Source organism: Acomys russatus, chromosome 30, assembly GCF_903995435.1.
Source record: "Acomys russatus chromosome 30, mAcoRus1.1, whole genome shotgun sequence".
Taxonomy (NCBI): domain Eukaryota; kingdom Metazoa; phylum Chordata; class Mammalia; order Rodentia; family Muridae; genus Acomys; species Acomys russatus.
The window spans coordinates 8,152,882-8,175,521 of NC_067166.1; the positions used below are offsets into that span (position 1 = coordinate 8,152,882).

Consider the following 22,640-nt stretch of genomic DNA (forward strand, 5'->3'; position numbering starts at 1 on the left):
GTTTTCAAATTCCAGAAGAGCAGTTCTTTACCAGGGCAAAGAACTTTTGTCTCTCACTGAACCAAAGACGCACACATGGTAGTATTTTTCCCATTCTGATAGTCTATTACAGACAGTTCACCTTGCTCTTGACACAGATAAATCAGTCTTTGTAATAAAAGAAAAAGTCCTGTTTCTGTCTTTCTAATGAAATCCCAAGAAACTCTCAGCTAAAGGGAAAAAAGTGACAGCAAAGTGTTAGTCTCTGGTGTGGAATGATGTTATGAGGGCTGGCGGGCCAAGAGCAAAGGCCTGCTTCCTCAGGTCCCCACAAGAACAGAGTCTCACGTTCTTCCTGGAAATGGCTTTAGATGAGGAGTAAAGTAGTCATCTAGTGTCCTGAGTGGCAGCCTTCCTTCTTGTGCCTGGTAACCATGGAAGTACTCCGCGCTGGGGACCATTTGGGTTTGTGGGTCATGACAGGAGGCACTAGATAATCCTCCTCCCATAGGTCCACCTCCAAGCTATGACACTCAGAAACACCTTAAACAGTAGCCCTTCCCTATGTAACCCTTGGGTGAAATGAGTATACACCACCTGCATGGCCCCTTTAGGGGTCAAATAACCCTTTCATAGGAGTCACCTAAGACTATTGGAAAACACAGAGATTTACATATGATTCATAACAGTAGAAAAATTATAGTTATGAAGTGGCAACAAAATAATTTCATGGTTGGGCGTCACCACAGCATGAGGAGCCGTATTAAAGGGTCACAGCGTTAGGAAGGTTGAGAGCCACCGATGTGCACCAAGCGCTTTCCTGCAGACTGTCCTCTCTGTCTCTGCCAGTTGAGCTAACAATATGGTTGAGCGTCTTACACTTCCTGGGAAGATAGGTGGTGAGGACACGGACACTTCTGCCACGCTCAGCTGCTAAAAACAGACTTCTTCATAACAGATCAAATTCATTTGGAGAAGAAATTCTTCGTATAATCTGAAAAGTCAAGTCAAAGTGTTTTTGTTGTCGTTTTCCTACAGACCATTAAGATCATTTTAGAAGTTCTCATGCCAGTAAAAATGCACATCCACTCGATGTCTCTGTGAATACAGAGACTCAAAAAAAGGAAGACAGCCATCATCACATGTTAAGTTATAGCCCAGCCAGGGCCAGTGCATGCAGCCCTTGGCTCTTCTCTACCTCCTATGGCCCAGGAGGTTCACCTTTTGGGCGGAGTTTGCCTATATTTCTTGCTTCATTATCTTTTATTAAATTAAAATGTTTTTTTTTTTGTTTCTTTCTGACTTAAAAATTATTAATAAACTTGGCTTGTATTCAACAAAGCTAAGCAGCCAGCATGAGTGTGTGTTTAAGTTTGGGGCCTATAATTTTGTCTCTGAGCACATTGGACTGACATCTCACAGGAGGGTTGGGTCTTCCATATGCATGATAGTATAAATAGCAAGGCTTTGTAATATGGGGGTGCAGCAGCCTCAAAATAGTTAAGCTGAAAGATGTTATGATAATGCTATTTTTTTTTAGCCTCATGCATCTGTGTGGAGGGAACAACATCTTATTAATGTGTACATCATGTGCTAACCAAATGCATAGCAGACGGCAGTTGGCTTTGCTCGGAGAGCAAGGCTGATGACAAAGCCTCTGCACGTTGTTACCCAGAGAAGAATAAATTAGGTGAGGCGTCACAGTGCTAGGGAGGCAAGATAACATCCTGGGAAAGGCTCAGCCTGGGAGCTGGTGGGCTGCAGTGAAACGAGGAGAAGATGGAGCTGAAAGGCTACGTGCCAGATGCCACGGGCCTGCCAAGCACGTTTCTATTGTCTGGGACCAGCCGTCTGTTAGCCCTAGACATTTATCTCTTAAAAACTTCCTACCCAGTTAAAAATCAACTCTGAGTCCAAGACCGAGTGGGTTTGTTTGGAAGAGGATAGAGTCCAGCCATGAGGAAAAGGGAGTGTGTCTGAACAGAGCACAGGAGCCAAAGTAAAGATGCTAAAATAATAGAGTGCTACTTAGAATGGATGGGTGGGGGAGGGGGGTCATTATATCAATACCACCTTAAAAAAACTTTTCCAAACTGTACAAATGAACTTTATTCACTGTGTGCTATTTATTCATAGAATAGCATGCTGAACTTTATTAGCCAAACAACATATCCATTTCTCACGTACTACTTTTGTAAGTAATTCCTTTTTATTGGTGATGCCTTTTTGGCTAGAAGAGGCAAGTTTTGTATCTTCCTTCTGTATGCATCACTCCCCACATCCTCCCCAGGATGCAGGAGCAACATCTCACGTTGAGATTGCAGACTGCAGCCTAACCCAAACCCAGGAAGGAAAACCACATGCCGCAAAGCAGACCTTTCTTCAGTGTGGCCAGTATGGCTTTCTAGCCTAAGGATAAAATTAATAAGGTCATGGAGTAATCTTTGCATCTAGAACTGAGAGGTGCTTGCTCACAACTACATCCTTAAATTTATTCACACCAATGGCGCTGGTTTTTAAACAGTAGCATCAGTCCCAGGCGCCTCACAGAACTGCTGAGCCTAGTGACAGAAACTAAACCTAAGTGAACAAAATTAGAGTCAGTGCTAGTTGCAGTTTGAAAGCAGAGGGGTGATTTAAAGGAGCTGAGTTTATTGTTTGCATTTTAGCAGGAAACCCAGTTAGGTCCTGACTGCTCAATGTAGACATGTTTTTAAAGATCAAACTATAAGTAGGAAAACATGTCACCTATGAGAGAAACACCAATCTTTATTAAAGATGTCAATTGAACTCTTGAAATGACAATTTTAAGTTTGGCAGGAGAGAATGACTTTCATTTTTCACATTTTTATTCAGGATAATTCCACTGGAATTTTTATAAGAAGTAAACTGTTCAGGAAAGATATTTTCATTTATTTGATTTCTCTACATTCATATGCTCAGAGTCTAGGCAGCACACAATTGTATACTAAATTGAGAAAAATTCTTCGTGAATTTTGAAAAGGTACAGGAAATATAAAATTTGTTCAAGATTCTAATTATACTAAAATATTTCTGGGGTATTTTAAATCCCACATACTCATTTTGTTTAAATTAAAGCATTTGGCTGATATGGTCATATGAATTTTTTTCTCATAAAGAAATCAAGACCTTGTCCTTGAAAATGAGCCAAAATTAGACTGTTGGAATTTGGTACTTGTGATGATTTCAGGACGTTGTCTTAACTCTTTTTACACTGCAATGCCCCAATAGTCACATTTAATGGGTTCATATTGTATGTTTCTTCCACCTTTATTAGTAAGCTTAGGGATGATTCAGGGCAGCTAGTCCCACCCTGGAAAGGACACATCACATGCCCCTCCAGCTGTGACAGCTGCTCAGGGCCACAGTCTCGCCTGGTCTTGTCATTTACTTAATGGCCACTGTATCAAAGTAAAAGCTGGCTGGCTCCTGTAGCCACCTGAATCCCATTTTCTCCTCGGTTCTTTAGATGCAGAAAAATTTGTTCAAAGATGAAGAGATGCCACAGGGACATTTTACATAGAGGTTCACTCACTAACTTTCAGCATGGTTACTTTATGCATTGGAGTAGCCATTTTCTAAGGACAGATGCAACGGATGGAGACCATGATTTACAAGGATCAAGGTTTTCTCCTTGTTTCTCAACAGCTCTGCATTTTAACAACCTAGAAGACCATAATTCATACCGGACAGCCAGAAACTCTAGCCCAGTGGTGTGGCTATTGGTCCATGAGTGAGCTTCTAAACAATCATGGCAAATGCTGTGCCCCCAGCACCAGTGGGGAACACCTTTCTCTCTTTCTGAGTGATGACTCAAGGACAGGTAGATATGCAATGCCTGTGGTTGTCTTTCCTCAGGTATGGGCAATGCCTATCTGGAAATGAGCCAAGACACAAAGGCCAATGGGACCAGGAACTGATGGCGTCACTAGACATGCCATACACTTTGCAGTGACGTGGCTGTTTTTCCATTTTTCTCAAAAATCCTATCTTTCTTGAGTTTCTCTTGGCTGCAACGGGAAAGGTACCCACTAAAACCCTGAGAAAATTCAATTCTGACGTTCTGTGGTGTCTCCTGACATGTGTACTCTGATGTCACTCATATGCCTCACTTTGAATACTTGTGTGAGACTGCAGCTTAGAACAGACAGCAAACAAGTGGCAGAGTTCAGGAGTGAGGGCGGTTGGATGCCAGCGCTCATTTGTGCATTTGCTAGGAGAGGCCCTGTGCTTCTCAGATGTAATGTGCTTCGTGTTTTATTATTTGACAGTGAAAAGGAGTCACACAGAGGTAAAATTAAAAATACCTTTGGAAATAAATTACTGGATGCCACTGGGTTGGTTCCTAACAAGAGTATAGCACCTGGAATAATTCTTACAGACAGAGCTTCCAGAGATATGAGTCTTCCTCATTTGAGGTCACTGGTTTTCTCATCTTGCATTTCCCTCTCTCTCTCTCTCTCTCTCTCTCTCTCTCTCTCTCTCTCTCTCTCTCTCTCTCTCTCTCTCTGGCCTGAGATTTACTTGCAAAGGCCTTAACACTGTACATGGAATTAAGGCATAAAAAGCAATTTTGAATTGCCTAGACACCTCAGGAGCATTCACACTTGCTGGTGGTCTTCTTGGAGGTCACTTGATGGGTTCAGATGTGGCTGCTTCTGTAATGTGTCCTACTGAGCCAGGTGACACTCATGATTTTGTTAGAGGTCTCATTGGTACTTTTTACCCACTGCACCATGCAAAGCAGCAGCAGAAGCTGAGAGATGAAGATCTCCTTCATATAAAGGATCCTGTGCTGTTTGTGTCAACCTCAGCAGAGGAAAATGTGTGAAAAGAACCTGTGGAAGAATAAAGCCCAGAAAATGCAAGCTCCCAGTACAACCCATGAGGCAAGTCATTCCATGACAGTGAAAGGACGGCCAACAGATGATGTTTTCAAATAAATAATTGCATAGATCTTGTTTGGGATCCAAGAAATCACTGAAACAGACAAGATATAATTGTCATCAGAAGCCATATTATTTTCAACAAATGTATGGTTAATTGGATAAAGCAGAGCGTATCTCTCAGCATTTTGAGATGTGTTTCAGACTCATTTTCTTCAATGTTGCCCTAGTTTTGAAACATTGTATTATGTAAGTACCCTTTGCAAGCGGTCTTTTGAAATCACTGTTATAATTATATAGAGATAATGTACAAGCATTGAAGGTTGTCTGTAACTTATTTTCATTAGTATAGTTAAGTTTTGAAAAGTGAAACATTTGTTACAAAATAAGTTTGCATTTGTCCTGTGTTTTACTACTAGAGCCCTTTTATAAAAATGAATCTTGTTGATGGTTGTGGAGGCACATACCTGTTTTCCCAGCATTCGGGAGTCTGAGGCAGGAGGATAGTCAATTGGAAGTTGCAAGATAATCAATCAATCAATCAAACAAACAAACAACAACAAAAAACCCCCTCAAAAACAACAACAACAACAACAAAACCCAAAACCCAAAGTGCAGTCAGAAATTATTCTGAAATATAGTTCATAAAACACGCCTTATGGATAATGTGTCTATAAATTTTCAGAACAACTGTGGCTTACTAATGTCTAGTGGTGGTTAATGACTTTTATTTTATGATATGCTAATGACATAAGTTCTAAATTTTAGTTTATATTTCAGTGCGCTTGTTTTTATTGTATTTGGTGCTTTAAAATACTCCAGCATTAATGAGGGGAAGTTCTCCAATTTGGTTGCTTTATGCTTTCAGTAAAACCTTTTTTCCTCTCCCATCTTCCTCACAACAGCCTCTGCCACATGTTGAAATTTACCATGGGTGCATTCTGACTGGTGTCCTCTCAAAGATATTCAGCTATTTTTAGTGGCCATCACGTCCACAGCCACAGTGTCCACTGGATTATAGAAAAAAGCTCTCTCTCTCTCTCTCTCTCTCTCTGTGTGTGTGTGTGTGTCTCTGTCCCTCCCCCCCGCCCCGTGTGTAAGAAAAAGAGTAATAGTGAATATATGGTATTATTTATAATTCAAATACGAATAGAAAATTCATTTACATGTTTGGCTACTTTCTTTTATGCTAAAAGTATTGTATTACCATGGTTACTGCCTTCTGGCTGACATTTGTAAATCACGTAGTGATCTGATAATGCCATGGTCAGGCCCTGGGTCTCCTCAGTCTGATACTTGAACTCAGCTGTGTTTGAGTGAAAAAGATACATCACAAGATCACAAAAAATTGGGGCTGCAGGTGTAGGTCCCAGAGAAATCATCCTGCCTGTGCGAGGCCCTGGATGGGGCCCAAGCACCCCTTAAAGAAGAAAAGACCCAAACAGTCCTTAGGAGAACCCTCAAGTTATCAGATTTATTTTCCAGTCTTACCCTTCATTTACAAAGCTCTTTTGTTGATTTTTTTTTTCATAATATTATTTTGTCCTAGTGTCACTTGTTAACAAATTACCCTTATAGTCAACGGGTACAACACATGGAAGTTATGTGAACAAATATAAGACAAATTACCTCAGTGCCTGTATGTGGAAGATTTTAAACACATTAAATGAACATTTTCAAAGGGCGGGTATGAGAACGCCCACTGGTAATATACTTACAATGTTTTGGCACGATATGCGCACAGAGAATTTGCGCACTCTTACACAGCAGGTTCCCGAGACTCAGCTGCCGGATGCTGTCTTCATTTCACGCATTTCTTTAGGAAGCTCCCAGTTTCTTACTTATCATTTGAACATCACTTAAATATTTTCCTTTTACATTTTCTTGCAGTATGTGTTTGATGTTGAGCATGTCCTGCCCTGCTGTTCCCCACACTCTCCTTTCCTCATCCCACCCCATTTCTCCACTACCTTCCCTTTTCACTCCTCCCCTGCTTCCCCCTGTGTTTACTTAGACAATTTTACTTCTCCATTCAATACACGATCATGTGATTATATACAATCTAGGAATTGCAGATGAGAGAAAACATATGTCTTTCTTTTGGAGACTGATTAATTTGCTTAATATAATTGCCTCCAGTTGTATCTACTTCCCCATGAAGAACATAACTTCATTCTTCTTCGTAGTTGAAAAGCATCCCACTGTGCACACATCCACACTTTCCTTATCCACCTCTGTTGTTGGCCTCCTGGGTTGGTACTATATCTTAGCTCTTGTGGGTAAGTGTTGCAATAAGCACAGATGTCCAAGTGTCTTGGAGATATGCCGATGACAGTCTCTTTTAAAGCAATCATGAAACCTTCTATTTTTGTTGCTATGGTTAACATTTTATTGACATAAACTTGTCTTCATAAAGATGATTAAAAGTTTCAAAACATTTTCCTTTTTATAAAACTGAAATATCTGTTTGAAAGCTTTAGTTAATAATGGTGAATAAATCTGTTTCCAATAGTTCTTTTTTATATTTTAATTTGGTTCCTATTTAGATATTATTAAATTTATGTTTTAATTTTATCATGTGTAGACAAGCCAGAAATTGATGTAGAAATATATTTGCAGCCAACTTTTAATTCCTTGCTTCATCAACATTGCCTTGTTTTATTCCTTGTTTTTCTTTTTTAAATTTTATTTTGTTAATTTATTCTTATTACATCTAAATGGTTATCCCCTCCCTTGTATCCTCCCATTCCTCCCTCCCTCCCATTTTTCCCTTACTCCCCTCCTCTATGACTGTGACTGAGGGGGACCTCCTCCTCCTTTGTATGCTCATAGGGTATCAAGTCTCTTCTTGGTAGCCTGCTACCCTTCCTCTGAGTGCCACCAGGTCTCCCCATCCAGGGACATGGTCAAATATGAGGCAGAAGAGTACGTGTGAAAGTCATACCCCACTCTCCACTCAACTGTGGAGAATGTCCTGTCCATTGGCTAGATCTGGGGAGGGGTTTGAAGTTTATGGCCTGTATTGTCCTTGGCCCAAATCTGCCTATCGTAAGGTTCTACTTGTAGGTTTCTAGGACCCTCTGGATCCTTCTACTTTGCTATTCTCCCATGCTTCTCTCATCTAAAGTCCCAATAGGATGTCCTCCCCTCTGTCCCAGTTTCCTGGTAAGTGAAGATTTTCATGGGACTAGTATGCAGATATAAGTGAGTATATACCATTTGAGTCTTTCTGCTTCTGGGTTAACTCAGTCATTATGATCATTTCTAGTTCAATCCATTTGTCCACAAATTTCGGGAATTCCTTGTTTTTAATAGCTGAGTAGTATTCCGTAGTGTAAATGTACCACAGTTTCTTTATCCATTCTTCTACTGAGGGACACTTAGGCTGTTTCCATGTTCTGGCTATTATGAATAAGGCTGCTATGAACATGGTTGAGCAAATTTTCTTGTTGTGTGCTGGAGCATCTTCTGGGTATATTCCAAGGAGTGGAATAGCTGGGTCTTGAGGAAGCCCTATTCCCAGTTTTCTGAGATACCACCAGATAGATTTCCAAAGTGGCTATGCTAGTTTGCATTCCCACCAGCAATGAAGGACTGTTTCTCTCTCTCCACATCCTCGCCAGCATGTGGTGTTGCTTAAATTTTTGATCTTAGCCATTCTGTTGGGTGTAAGATGGAATCTCAGAGTTGTTTTGATTTGCATTTCCCTGATGACTCAGGCGGTTGAACATTTCTTTAAGTGTTCCTCAGCCATTTGATATTCCTCTGTTGAGAATTCTCTGTTTAGTTCCAAGCCCCATTTCTCAATTGGGTTATTTGGTTTGGTGGTGTTTAATTTCTTGAGTTCCTTATATATTTTGGGTATTAGACCTTTGTCTATTTCTTGTTTTCTTATCAGGAATATTTTTAAGATACTCATGATTTTTGTTCAGGTTGCTTAATGTTGAAAGTTCTGTGTGTTGAAAATGCTGGGAGTTAAAAATCCTGTGATTTTCCTAATATGATAGAGAAAATACATGTGGATTACATGCTATCCCTTCATACTTGCTGTGTGAATATGTATGCATGCATATCTATATATTTATATATGTGCTTTCTATTATGTTTGTATGAAATGTCAATTCTACTTTCTCTAATATTCTTCCATAATAAAACACAGCTTTTACTGATTTTTTTCTCCTTTGGGTGTTTATACTTTAGTTTTTAAATTATTCTTTAAAGGATGAGATATGTACTCTTTAAAGAAAGAGAGGAACAGTTGTCGATGACTGAGCATGTAAGCTTGGAGCTCTACAACGAATTAATGAGAGAATCCGAGAAGGGGGGGTGGAATTGGGGGCTTTATATCATTTGTGGCAATGACAGGATTGAACAGGAAGGAAAAATGTGGAAACTGACGAGCCTCGTGTGTGTGTGTGTGTGTGTATACAGTAACGGAATATAATGTAGTGTAGCATAGCATAGCATAGTGTAGAACAGAAAGTAGGAGAGGGAGTCAGAAGGGAGAGCTAAGTTCAGTCGAGAATGGGGTTTGTGTCTCACACTCTGTGCAGGCATCTCACAGAAGCCGGCCAACCAAATTACCAGCTCAGATGATAACAACAGATTTCATTTCTTTTGCTTTTAAGTGTTTTATGCAGCTTGGTGACTGGGTTAAATGATCATGATGGGCAAAGACAATAACTGTTTGGGGGAAGGCGTGTCACATGAACAAAGCTGACCGTAGGAGGAATGAGGTCCCTGTAGTGTGGAGGATAGAAGAGTGGAAGGAAAGACAAGGAGATGTGCAGTAGCTCAGCGGAGAGTTAGGGAAACAAGCGAACAGCAAACCTAACAAGCACACTCAGAAGAGGAGAAACACAGATGCTGAAACAGGTTGTCCCTTAGATGACCAACAAACTCGGCAAAGTTCCCCAAGTGTCACTCTTCTTGTCCTTCATTGCTGTAGAGACTGCTTTCAGCTCTGCCAACCTGCTCCTGACTGTCCCGAGGCACACCTCTGACACCCCGAATATCCAGGGAGACTTTTTCATAAGTTCCAGCACATGTTCCAGAACAAATACAGGAAGGCTGTTGCATGTGCAGATTTTCGTTTGTGTTTCCAGTGGGCATGATTTGAAGGGGCATTTTTTTTTTTTTTTTAACCAGCCAGCGTATGACCTTTCAATCTTGTTCAATCTTGTTCTTCATGAAGGGTGGATTCAATAGTATTTAAGTTTGTGGTTGCCTGAGACATCTCCTCAACAACACAGAAACTGACCACCTATTTTTTGTGATCACAAATATTGAGATTCCTGTCTGACGGAAGGAAGAGCACTTGGTGCCAACACCAAGACGGGCTTCTTCCGGTAGAGCCCAGGGTGTAACGGCAAGGTGTCTGTTGTCCTTTTAGGAGTTGATGAGCTTTGAAATTTGCTCCTGGTTTCAATGACTATGTTAAAGGTACAAATGTGACTACTCATTGTTTATGTTGATGTTTGGGGGTGCATGGAGGTGACGTCAGGAGAAAACCACAATGCTCATTGAACTTTCTGCTGTGTTGTTCTATCCTTCTAAAGCATGACCTAGTTTCCATCTACTAGAATGTAAGGGATGCACTGTTGTATGCATTTGCAGCTCAGAGGCAGGGCACTTTTTTTGGGGGGGGGCTGTGCGGATTCCCATTGGCTAGGAGGACTGCCCTTTCTACAGTACTTTGTTTCCCTAAAATAACCATGACTTTATAGTCAACTTTAAATTATAGCCTCAGACTTGTTGAAGCCTGTAAGGTGAACTTTTTGGAAACCATTTTCACTTCTCTATTAGGCTTTTTGCATATTTTATTATTAGGATTTAAGTTCCATTTGGGGTTCTGTTAATTCAAATGCTATTGGTCAAAGAATTAGACTTAAAAGTCAAGGGCGTGAATCTCAGGGAGACTTCTGCTATTGAATGACCCAGTAACCTTGGGAGCGTATCTTCTTATCTGTGATCTTCCTTGTCAGTTTTGTTAATAAAAACCATTTCCACAAAGCTCCTAGGCAACTTAGAATCCACACAAAATTTAGACAAAACCAAGAGACTGGGTTTGGCTTTTTTTTTTTTTTTTTTTGTAAATTGTTCTGCAATGGATTTGAGTGTGTAAAAAATATCTTTTTCATAGACTTGCAATGAGCTGGATTGTTACATAAGATTTCATAATTATTTACTTTAAAAATATCCTCCAGTGTTTCTAGTGGAGCTCTAATGTGTGGTATGGCTCTTTTTAAGTCAGGACGAGCATAAATGCATTGGTTACAGTAACCTAAGCAAGACATGAATAATGGCAACACCAGTGCTAACATGGAAGGGGGTGGTGAGACCTCCCAAGGCTCTACTCCAGAGGAAGAGCCACAGGCAACTGAGGACTGTCCAGAGAGGGAGAATCAATTTTCTCCAGGAATGAGCCACCTCATTAGTTCTCCAACACCAAGTGGTCAACCCTAATACATGTTATACATATTATTATATATGACACACACACACACACACACACACACACACACACACACACACACACATATATATGACTAAGTAGACTCTGCAAGTTGTATTTACATATTTATGTACATACCACATAGTAATTAAGAAAAAGCAATTAGAGATAATACATGACAACAGGTGGATGTGGAGGTGGAATAAAGGGCACAGTGGGAGGAAGGAGCAGGACACTGGGGTCTCGAAGATGATTGAAGCTCATTGTGTGCGTGTATGAAATGGCATACTGCAGCTTACCAATAAGTGCTTATAAGACGCAACCTATAAATAAATGCTAAAACAGAATGGGAAAACGTTATCACAGAATCCTTAAGTTTTATTCCTGGCATAGATTTTTTTTTCTTCTTGGGGTTAGAAATAAAAAACCTCCAGTTTGTCTTGTCCAAACAATTCTCAGGAACTGAGATAAGAGCATATTTGAGTGGCTTATCAGTAGGATTTGCCGGTTCCTTCTATGGTGCACCAAGCCATCTGCTGACAGTCTGTTATTTATGACTGTGGGTTGGCTTGCTGGCTTTGGTGCATGGTTTACGGACCAACCTTGTGTTTTTTAAAATTTCCAATTGGGTTTTGAAGCAGACCTAGATTTTCTTTCGAAATGCTGAAAATGTTCCTCTCTGTGTCGTCTTAAACTTTCTTTGATCAATTGGCTTCAGAAACCGTTTTCCTTGTGATCTGGTTGGAGATGTCTCAGACTATGGTGGTTGATCTAGGAAAATGTCTCTGAACACAAACTGTGTGCACTGGGTCCTAAAGATCCCGGTCTATCCAATCCTTTGCCACATTGCCAGCTGTATCGAAGTCAAGGCCAGTGCAAGGACGAAGTATAAGCTCTTTTTAGGCCATGCTAAGGTGATCGGAAGATGGCTGAGGACCTAGGGGAGGCAGGAACTAACGGGTAATGCCTGAGGCAGACATTTGTACTCCCCTGATCCTTCTCGCTCTGTTGCCATTACTTACCATGGTGCTTGAGCTTCAACTTGGCACATCTCCCTGAAGTGTGTTCTTCTTGGAGACTTTTCTTTAGCTTACTGTCTTCAGATAAACAGGTGTTTTAGGATCTATATATTTTAGTTTATAAAGTTTCTGAGAACTACAGGCCCTTATGGCGGGGGCGGGGGCGGGGCGGGGTGCAGAGGAGGTACAGTGGCAGGAAGTGGCTGATCACATTTCTGCCAATAGTCAGGAAGCAGCGAGTAATGATTCTGTTTTAAGGTTTTCTTTTTTCCTTTTTCCTTTTTCCTGTTCTTCAACGTGAGTCTTTGGCTGTTCATCAGCTTCTTGTAAACTTCCGTTTTCTCGATTCCGGCCCAGGTATGGACCTAGACCTTTCCTCTCCATGACGTCTGAGACTGTCATCTATGCTTAGAGACTGGGGCTGCAGTTTCTCACTCTGTTCGAATTACCCTAGGTATGGGAGGGAGCGGCCGCAGGAAGCACAGACTTCATTGTGCATTTTCCTTGTGTAGTTTTAAAAAATCCCTTGGCTTTCTAAGCCCATGCAAGGTCTGTGGGGCTGACATTGCAATCCACTCATACTGTACCATCTCATCCATACTGTACCATCCCACCCATACTGCACCATCCCCACCCGTACTGTACCATCCCCACCCATACTGTACCATCCCCATCCATACTGCACCATCCCCATCCATACTGTACCATCCCCACCCGTACTGTACCATCCCCACCCGTACTGTACCATCCCCATCCATACTGCACCATCCCCATCCATACTGCACCATCCCCATCCATACTGTACCATTCCCATCCATACTGTACCACCCCACCCATACTGTACCACCCCCACCCATACTGTACCATCCCCATCCATACTGTACCACCCCCACCCATACTGTACCATCCCCACCCACACTGTACCATCCCCATCCATACTGTACCATCCCCACCCATACTGTACCACCCCACCCATACTGTACCATCCCCACCCACACTGTACCATCCCCACCCACACTGTACCACCCCCATCCATACTGTACCATCTCCACCCATACTGTACCATCTCCATCCATACTGTACCATCTCCATCCATACTGTACCATCCCCACCCACACTGTACCACCCCCACCCATACTGTACCATCTCCACCCATACTGTACCATCTCCACCCATACTGTACCATCCCCACCCACACTGTACCACCCCCATCCATACTGTACCACCCCCACCCATACTGTACCATCTCCACCCATACTGTACCATCTCCATCCATACTGCACCATCCCCACCCACACTGTACCACCCCCATCCATACTGTACCACCCCCATCCATACTGTACCATCCCCACCCATACTGCATCATCTCCACCCATACTGCACCACCCCCATCCATACTGTACCATCCCCACCCATACTGTACCATCCCCACCCATACTGTACCATCCCCATCCATACTGTACCATCCCCACCCATACTGTATCATCCCCACCCATACTGCACCATCCCCATCCATACTGTACCATCCCCACCCATACTGTACCATCCCCACCCATACTGTACCATCTCCATCCATACTGTACCATCCCCATCCATACTGTACCATCCCCACCCATACTGCACCATCCCCATCCATACTGTACCATCCCCATCCATACTGTACCATTCCCATCCATACTGTACCATCCCCACCCATACTGTACCATCCCCACCCACACTGTACCATCCCCATCCATACTGTACCATCCCCACCCATACTGTACCATCCCCACCCATACTGTACCATCCCCATCCATACTGTACCATCCCCACCCATACTGTACCATCCCCATCCATACTGTACATTCCCACCCATACTGCACCATCCCCATCCCCATCCATACTGTACCATCCCCACCCATACTGTACCATCCTCATTGCCATTTTTCTCCAGAGGATTTTTCTTCAGCTCTGTAATTAGTTCTGTGTGTCAGTAGAAAATCATGCAAGGATGTTGAGATCAGAGAGATGACTTTTGTGCATGCTTTGGAGAGAACACCTTCCTGCTGCTCCAAAGATGAAGATTAAAAAAAATGCAGAGAAACTTTAGCCTTGGTTTCATGGAGGCCAGATCCCCTGCGGCCATGTAGCTTGCTTTCCTCAATAACAGAGCTACTTAGTCATATTCTTCACATCTTCTTCTTTAACAAGCATCTCTTCCTTTTACAAAACAAGTCATGAATGCACAAATGACGTTAGGCTTGGGAAATACATTCATCTTCTAGCTCTGTCTATGAGGCGTATTTGTCACGCTGCTAACTTCTGGAGTTGGTTAAAAGCACCCAAACTTCATTTATTCAAAGTGTTGCATTTGAAAACTTACACGTTCCAAATTGTGATTATTAATACTTGCTATGTCTTGTATTGCTGACGTGAGTAAGTTAGTTTGGACCAAACTTCTAACTGATGTTTGCTTCATTTTCCTATTTCATAGCATAGTAGAGATGATACTCTAGTTGTTGAGTGTGAAGTGATGTTTGTCCAATATCTGGATATAAGACAAAATACTGAAAGTTATGAAAAGAACAACGAAAGCCAAGGAATTGCAAAGGCTCAAGATTTAGAGGAGTGGACCCTGGTAGTAGCTCTGCGGAAACACAGTATTTGTGTCAAACCTTAGGAAAGCATTGTATTAGGTACTTTTTGAATATGTGATAAAATGTCATAGATAAGGCAACTTATGGAAGAAGGAGTTTATTAAATTTATTTTTATATAACTGTTCTTGTTTCTCAGTTTCTCTCCTAAGCTGGCTATCACACAAATAATTGATATTCTATTCTATTATTTTAGCAAACTTCACAGCACAAGACCTGAGCAGTTATTACTCTATTCTTAGCCTTCTAGGCTAACTTGGCTTCTTCCCAGCGTACATCTCAGAGATACTTGAACTTTGTAGCTCTCCTGTTCCAGCTCCTCTCTCCTGATCTCTCTTGGACCTCTCTGGTACCTGAATCCCCTATTTCCTCCTCTAACTCCTCCTCCCCTGGCTGACAGGAAGGCCAGCCCTATTCTCTTCCCTGCTCAGTGATTGGCTACATTATGCTTTATTGGTATATCAGAGGACAATTCGAGAGCAGTGTTTACATAACATTGAGATAGGAGATTCTCAGAATAAAGATTGCAACCAGATATGGGAGGTACAGAAATCGCCATTTGAACTGCACAGAAACCTTATGCCTATGGGAGTTTATTTTGGTCTCAAAGGGAAGGCAATGTAGCAGGCAGCCAGAGCAGAGAGCTGAGAGATCTCATGTTTGATGTCAGAGTGTGAATAGAAGTGGGATGTGGCTACAAACTTTTCTTTCCAAACAGTGCCACCAAATGGGGATCAAGTGTTCAAATACAATAGCCTATAAAGGATGGTTTTTTTTTTTTTTCATTTAAACCATCACAGCTGTGTCCAGTGGGAAGGTCTGCCACATGAAAGCACTAAAGACAGAGGACAATGGAATTTTGCTACTTTTGGCTACTGAGTGGTGAGAAATGAGTCTTGGAAACGAAGGAGTGGCTGAATTACAGAAGGATTTAGTTGCCAATTAAGATGCTGACTGATTCAGAGATCAAATTTAGTAAGGACGCCATGGAGAGATCAGAAGTTTTCTTCCTCTGCGTTGCTCCTGCCATTTATCTCAGGGGATGTGTGCCACAGGCAGACACATGCATTTCTTTTGGATATATATTTCATTCAAAGTTTCTTACCTACTCTGATTGCTTTGTTGTTGTTTACAGGAGAATGTCACAGAGATTGCTAATGCTACTTCTGCTCCATGTTAGACTCTGAACATTTCTCCACTTGATTGCGCTCTCCCCCAAAGTGAACACAAGTTTACTAAGAACATAAGTTTCTTATTGATTCACCTTGTAGTCACATGCTGTTCTCTTATTATCAAGCTGCTGTTAGTCACTAGTCCCAAAGGGAGTGAAATTTACTGCTCTAGAGATGTTTTATAATGTAGTTTACCATGGAGGAATTTGCACTTCTGATTTAAAGGCATGGGGTATTAGATAGCATTGCCAGATTTTCAGCTATGGGATAGTTTGTCAGTGTTGCATTACAGCTTTCTCTGCTACAAGCTTAAATGACTTAGCAGCCACCAAGCTTTGTATTCTTTGAAGAGTTTTCCTTTCTGCCACTGTTGATGGATTTCCCTGTCAGTGTCGAGATTGGCTTGTGGCAGCTCTTAATGTAGAGAGTAGTAATTTTATGGAGACTTCTAGGTCCTTTGTAACACAGCGAGATTTTCATCATATGTAGTCATTAGCTCGAAGAGCTACAGGGTAATGAATGTACTGCCATTCAACACATTTTTCTGAGTAATTACAATGAACTAGAACACTTGCATAGTGAGCCACATATACTATAGAATTTAGATTCTGTTTTAAAGTAAAATACTGACATATTAATATCTTTTAAGTAGAAAAATAAATTTGGAAAATAGTTTAACATTTTTGAGGTATAGCACTCACTGCTGGGCATACCTCTTACATTTCTCCATGCGATCTTGCACTGCTAGCCTAAAAGCAACCTTTCTTGTTCTTAAATTCTGTTGGTTCCTAGAAGATATAAAGGAATAAAAAATATCCATCTTCTCTTTCCACTTGGCAACTCCTACTGTGCATCTAGCCACAGCTTTAGCCTGGCTCTCATAGGAAACCATCCTTGAGTCCCCAAAATTCATCTTTTTGAATTCCAGATCTCTTGTTTTCATGCTCCATGCATGCTTTCACTTTCAGAACTTTATACACATAATAATCTATTTTAAATTTTATTTCTGTGTTAGACTTATTTCCATAAAAGTGTGTTATTTGGTCACAGAAGCATTAAGAATTTTCAAAAAGGATTTGATCTTTGAGTGATCATTTTGCTTAGGCCTTCACCCACATCACTGGGTGAAGGTCAGAGATGATAAATGACGTGCCTGAGAAACAGGACACTGAAACAAATTAATGTTGCTCTCCTACTCCCAGGCCTATGTGCACCTGAGAAGTGTGCCAAGGAGGGAGGCAGGACAGTCAGGCTGTGGGAAATGCTTCTGTAGGTGGCTTTCTACAGAAAACCCTTGCCTTCTAGCCAAGATGAGTTAAATATATTTTGATACATTTTGAGATTTGTAGAAAAGTTAGAATGGTAGAAGAATTACCCTATTCTTTGTCTATGTTCTCCAAAAGCTGGCCTCTCTCTCTCTCTCTCTCTCTCTCTCTCTCTCTCTCTCTCTCTCTCTCTCTCTCTCTCTCTCTCTCTCTCTCTCTCTCTCTCTCTCTCTCTCTCTCTCTGTGTCTGTCTGTCTCTCTCTCCATATCATATATATTCTATCTATCTATCTATCTTTCTATCTATCTTTCTATCTATCTATCTATCTATCTATCTATCTATCTATCTATCTGTCTGTCTACCTAATCTATCAATCATCTTCTATATACTCACCTACTTACCGACATGCTGTGGATTTGCATTTCCCTCCCTCCTTCTCTTTCTCCTCCCCATCCCCTCCCTTCTTCTTCTTCCTTCCTTCCTAGCCATCTTCCTTCCCTGTCTCTCTGTACCTATCTATCTACCACCTATTTTTATCCAAAAACCCATGATTCTATAATACCACTTCCATTACCGATATGTTACAACAGAGCTCATTTTCTTTTATTTGTAACTCTTCAAAAGTGAGAAGCTTGGTTACCGTTATCAGCAGTATAATGATTTGTTTGCTGAATCTAGAATATGATTGTTTTGGATTGCCAACTCATGTCTCACCGGGCCCACCTACTCAGGAGAGTTCAACACTTGCTTAGAAGCCCTTCTGCATTTACCCCAAGAGCATGCTCCTTAAATCTCTTATGAAGAGGCTTTATTTATCTTCTCTACTCACTCAGGACTGAGGTGACTCTTTTGAAATGTTTGCTTTGCTTTGTTTAGCCTCCATTTCATAGATGTTCCTTTCAGCTTTCTGATTTTCTCTGGCTTGAACATTTTATTCTTTTAATTTTCAGTAAGGAAAATATTAGTATAGTTTCAGAAGTGAAAACTGTACATCCAGTGTACATAGAGGAACAGTCACGCTGCCCATCTGCCATTCCTTCATACTTTCTGCTCTCAGCCTTTATTTCCTTCCTCTAGGGAAGCAATCACATTTGTCCCCAACTTATCTCCTCTGCCATCATTTTTCCCCCACAATGGATCAAATACTTTCTTCTTCTTTCTTAAATAAGAGGAAGATCTCTGAATCAGCTTATCTCCTTGCTTTATTCCTTTGTAGAGATGCTTGGTACTTTATTTTGCAGATGCACTGCAGTTTATTTTAAAATAAGCATTGTTTTTTTAGCAGTGTTGTTGCCAACATTTTACAGCAACAGAGTACTGCAAGGAATAGCCTTGTGTGTAAGTATTCTAAAATTTTTAGAGATATATTTAGACAACAAATTACATAATAATGAAAATTCTATGTCTTAAGAAGTACATATGTAGTTTTGTTAGGTAGTGCCAAATATCTTTATATAAGAGTAGACCCATTTCTCCCCATTCAGCACAGTATAGTCACATTCTTGGAAAAATACCAGAGACTCTACAATAAAACCTCTTCAACACTAAGGGTAAATTAAACAATAAAGAACACAGTAACATATAAGGACAAGTGAGATTGACATATGGCAATCAGCTTGAACATAAAATAATAAAGAGCATCTCATTTACAATAACAAAAAATGAGACGAAACACTGAAAAGTATATTTAATAAGAAATATGCAAATCTTATCATGACAAAACCAGAATGCATTCCTGAAAGACACAGAAATAAGCTTGAAAACTAGGCATTGCTTGGTCTGATTCTGACGAATCAGCCTCATAAAACTGCCAGTTACCCCGAGTTGATTTATAAACTTAATATCATCCCAATAAAAGTTTAGACTGATTTTTGCCTGCTTTCTTTTTCCTCCCCCCCCAACAGAGGTAGAAACACAAGAGACAGAAATAGACAAGCATGTTATGAGTAGCGATCCTCACAATTATTTATGGTTGTTTACATGCTGATGCCCTTTCATGATGCCCTTTGGTGACTGGTACCTCAATAGAATATCAGCAATGAAAAAAAGGAAATGCAAAAAAATCATCCAAAAGGATAGCATATTGTTAATAAAAGGTGATATTCCCAAACCCTTGAGGCATAGGTGATGTTTTAATAATCAGGACAGGGAGGGTGATTGTTTATTCAATCAGAAAAGACAAAGCTGGAGACAAGCTGTGTATCGTGAAGCAGGTGTTGGGATCAAGGATCTAAGTCTGAGATATGAAGCCATAGTGGTAAAGGGAGAAACGTGGGAGGTGTGCCTTTAATCTACGCCACATGCCCTTGGAAGTGACTTTGGGGGACAATATCAGCACGGGGCCATGTGCCTTCCTTGCCTGTAGTTGTCTTTCTTAGTCTTAGGGATGCGCAGTCCTGGGTAACTTTTCAAGGTAGCTGTCCTTCATGCAGTGGCTCAACCGTCACCTTATGGTTTAAAGCTTAATACAGTATAGAGGAAGTACATATGTCATTTCACGTAAACATCAATGGCTAGGGGCAATCCAATGGCCTCGTGCAATTGCAGTAAGCCTGAGAAAGGCAGTCATCCAAAGATCTGGGAAGACAATCCACCCTCAAGATCCAATTGTCCCCTTCCCTGCGCCTGCCCCGCTTAAAGGAGAATGCACACTCTGAGGATTTACTCTGACGTCTGCAACTCATTCATCCCTGGCCTTGATCCCACATGATTGGCTGGCTAGACAATAGCTTTCCTCTTTCTGGGTCATCTGCACATTTCCAGAAGCTGTACGACTGAGAATGTGCCATCCTGTTTCATAGTGTCATGCCTGTCAATCCAATTGAAAAGTTGGTCAAAAATTACCCCGCTCATGGTTTCATTAGTTTATTCCCCCAGGGAGGAAGGTCTTCATGCTTTAATGGAAGTTTCATAAGCATATTCAGCCCTGCACAACAGTATTAAATACAGTCTTCAGTCTCCCTCCCCACAGCGTTCCCTAAGAAGCTACAACCCACATTTGTTCCTCTCTTTGAACTCCTGCTTTGTTTGAAGTTTAAACCACACAATTTAGCTTTTGTTTATGTGCCCAAATTTTCTGTAACGGCATCAACTTTTTCATAACAGTCATTAACTGCTTAAGGGAAGAGAAAATTTCATATATTTGTGAGTATACATATGTATATATAAATATGCATATGTAGGATTTCTCCTATAACCTTTTGGTCTCATTCCTACTCACAAACAAACATACATAATTGCTTGTCTAATTTTTAACATACATAAAGAGTTAGGAAATTATTTTTGAGGAAATGAACACTATTCAAAGAATACTAACTCTTAGTGTATTAGTCTAGACTCACAAATGTCTCCATCATTGAACTAAGGTGCACGTTTAAAAGCTTGGAGGGAACACCTCCATATAGATTTCTGTCTTTCCCAGCCATTTAGCATAATTAGTAGTTGTGGACAAACTCCAGAGTTTCCCAATGAGAACTTTTGGCTGGGGCTGTAGAGGTGATTCATCAGTTAAGAACACTTGTTACTCCTACAGAGGACCAGAGTTCAGGCCTCAGAATCCGTGTTGGACAGCTTGCCACCATCTGAAATACCAGCTCCATGGTAACCAGTACCCATTTCCGGTCTCTGTGAGCATCTGCACGCGTGTGTTACATATCCACACAAAAATGTACATGTAGAGATGATTAAAAATAAACTCAATATTTTAAAGGAAAGTTTTTGGAATGAAAGTTCATGCTCATTGTCATATAGTGTCATAAGAAGTCACAGAAGTTATATATAGTATAATTTAAAAGATACTTTTGATCATGAAGTTAGATGTTTAGCAGTTTGGAATTACCATTAGTTTATTAGATGAATTAGTTTTCTTTTTTAATGAAAGGAATGTGTTCATCTCAGTTGCATGCCTAATTGTAGCCGAATACCAATGTTTAGTATAATTATACAAAATTATACAAAAGTCAGTATATATTGATATATTTATATGTATAAATATTGATGATGTATCACTTTAGTCTAAGAACAGCTTTTCATTCTAAAACTGTACTTTGAGTACTTAATTTTTAGAGCTGCCACTCTCATATTGAAATGTCACCAGAGTGCTCTTTATGAACTGTAAAGGAAAATGAGTTAGTTGAAATAAATAAGTCTAAAATGACAAGTAAAATAATGTAAGTAAACACTTTAAAGTATATTTATTTTTTTAAATAAAAATAAGATTATATCACCCCTTTTTTCTCTCCGTTCAAGGCCCCCCATGTCCTCCTTGTCCTGCTCTTTCACAGATTTGTGTGCATGCATGTGTATTCTTAAACATATAATTACGACCTGTTCAGGCCCTATAATGTTTCTTGTATGATTTCAGGGATGGGCACTAATGCTGTGTAACCTATGGTGTAGCTCTTCCCTGGGGAAGAACACTTGACAATATGTTATAGGTAAGATTTGTTGTCTCCTATTCGGATATTTTTTTTTACTTTATCTAGGAAACGTATACCTTAATGATATAATTCATGGCAGAGCCTCTGGTGGCAACATCTAAGAAGCTGCTGTCTTTATTTTTGACTGTAGTCATTTGAAGGGTCTCTGCTTTCTGGCCATATTATTCTCATATCCTGATATTGTTATGGTCACTTTACTTTCCACAGATAGTTCGGATAAGGCTTTAAATATTTTTCATTTCCCTCAACCTTCCCAGTACCAGAAGCTCCAAATACACAAGTAATTTCCCCAGCTCCGCACTCAGCAAGAGCATACTTCCTGGGGGTGGCGGTGTTCTCCATCGGTATGAAGATACAGTGACTGGCACCGCATGAATTAGAAACACATGTTAAAATTTCATTTACAAGTTATGCCACACCAAATCTCGAACTCAGAAGTTGCATTTCCTATTTTTTTTTTATTTTTATTTTTGAAGGGCTTGAAGATAAAATATTATAAGATGTTGAAATTAGGCAGGAGAGTGTTGAAGAGGCACTTGAAGATGAAGATTGAACTGGGTCAGCCATTAAAGGATTACTGCCCAGGGCAGCCAATGGCCCAGAGTATGACCAACAAGGCTGTCCTTAAATTAATCTTGGTTATAGGCAAATTTTTATATCTAATGCAAAAGGATATTCAGTATACAGTCAAATTTGTGACATGTGAACCCCCCCCCCCCATTGAGCCCCAGTGTAGCTGTTTCTTTTATAGCTGGGATCCATGACGGAGC

General features: G+C 40.6%; 1 pseudogene; it reads left to right on the forward strand.

Moving 5' to 3' along the window:
* Positions 1 to 5,000, forward strand: part of LOC127212208 (testis-expressed protein 30-like) — a 40,737-nt pseudogene extending 35,737 nt beyond the window's left edge.
* Positions 5,001 to 22,640: the final 17,640 nt, after the last annotated feature.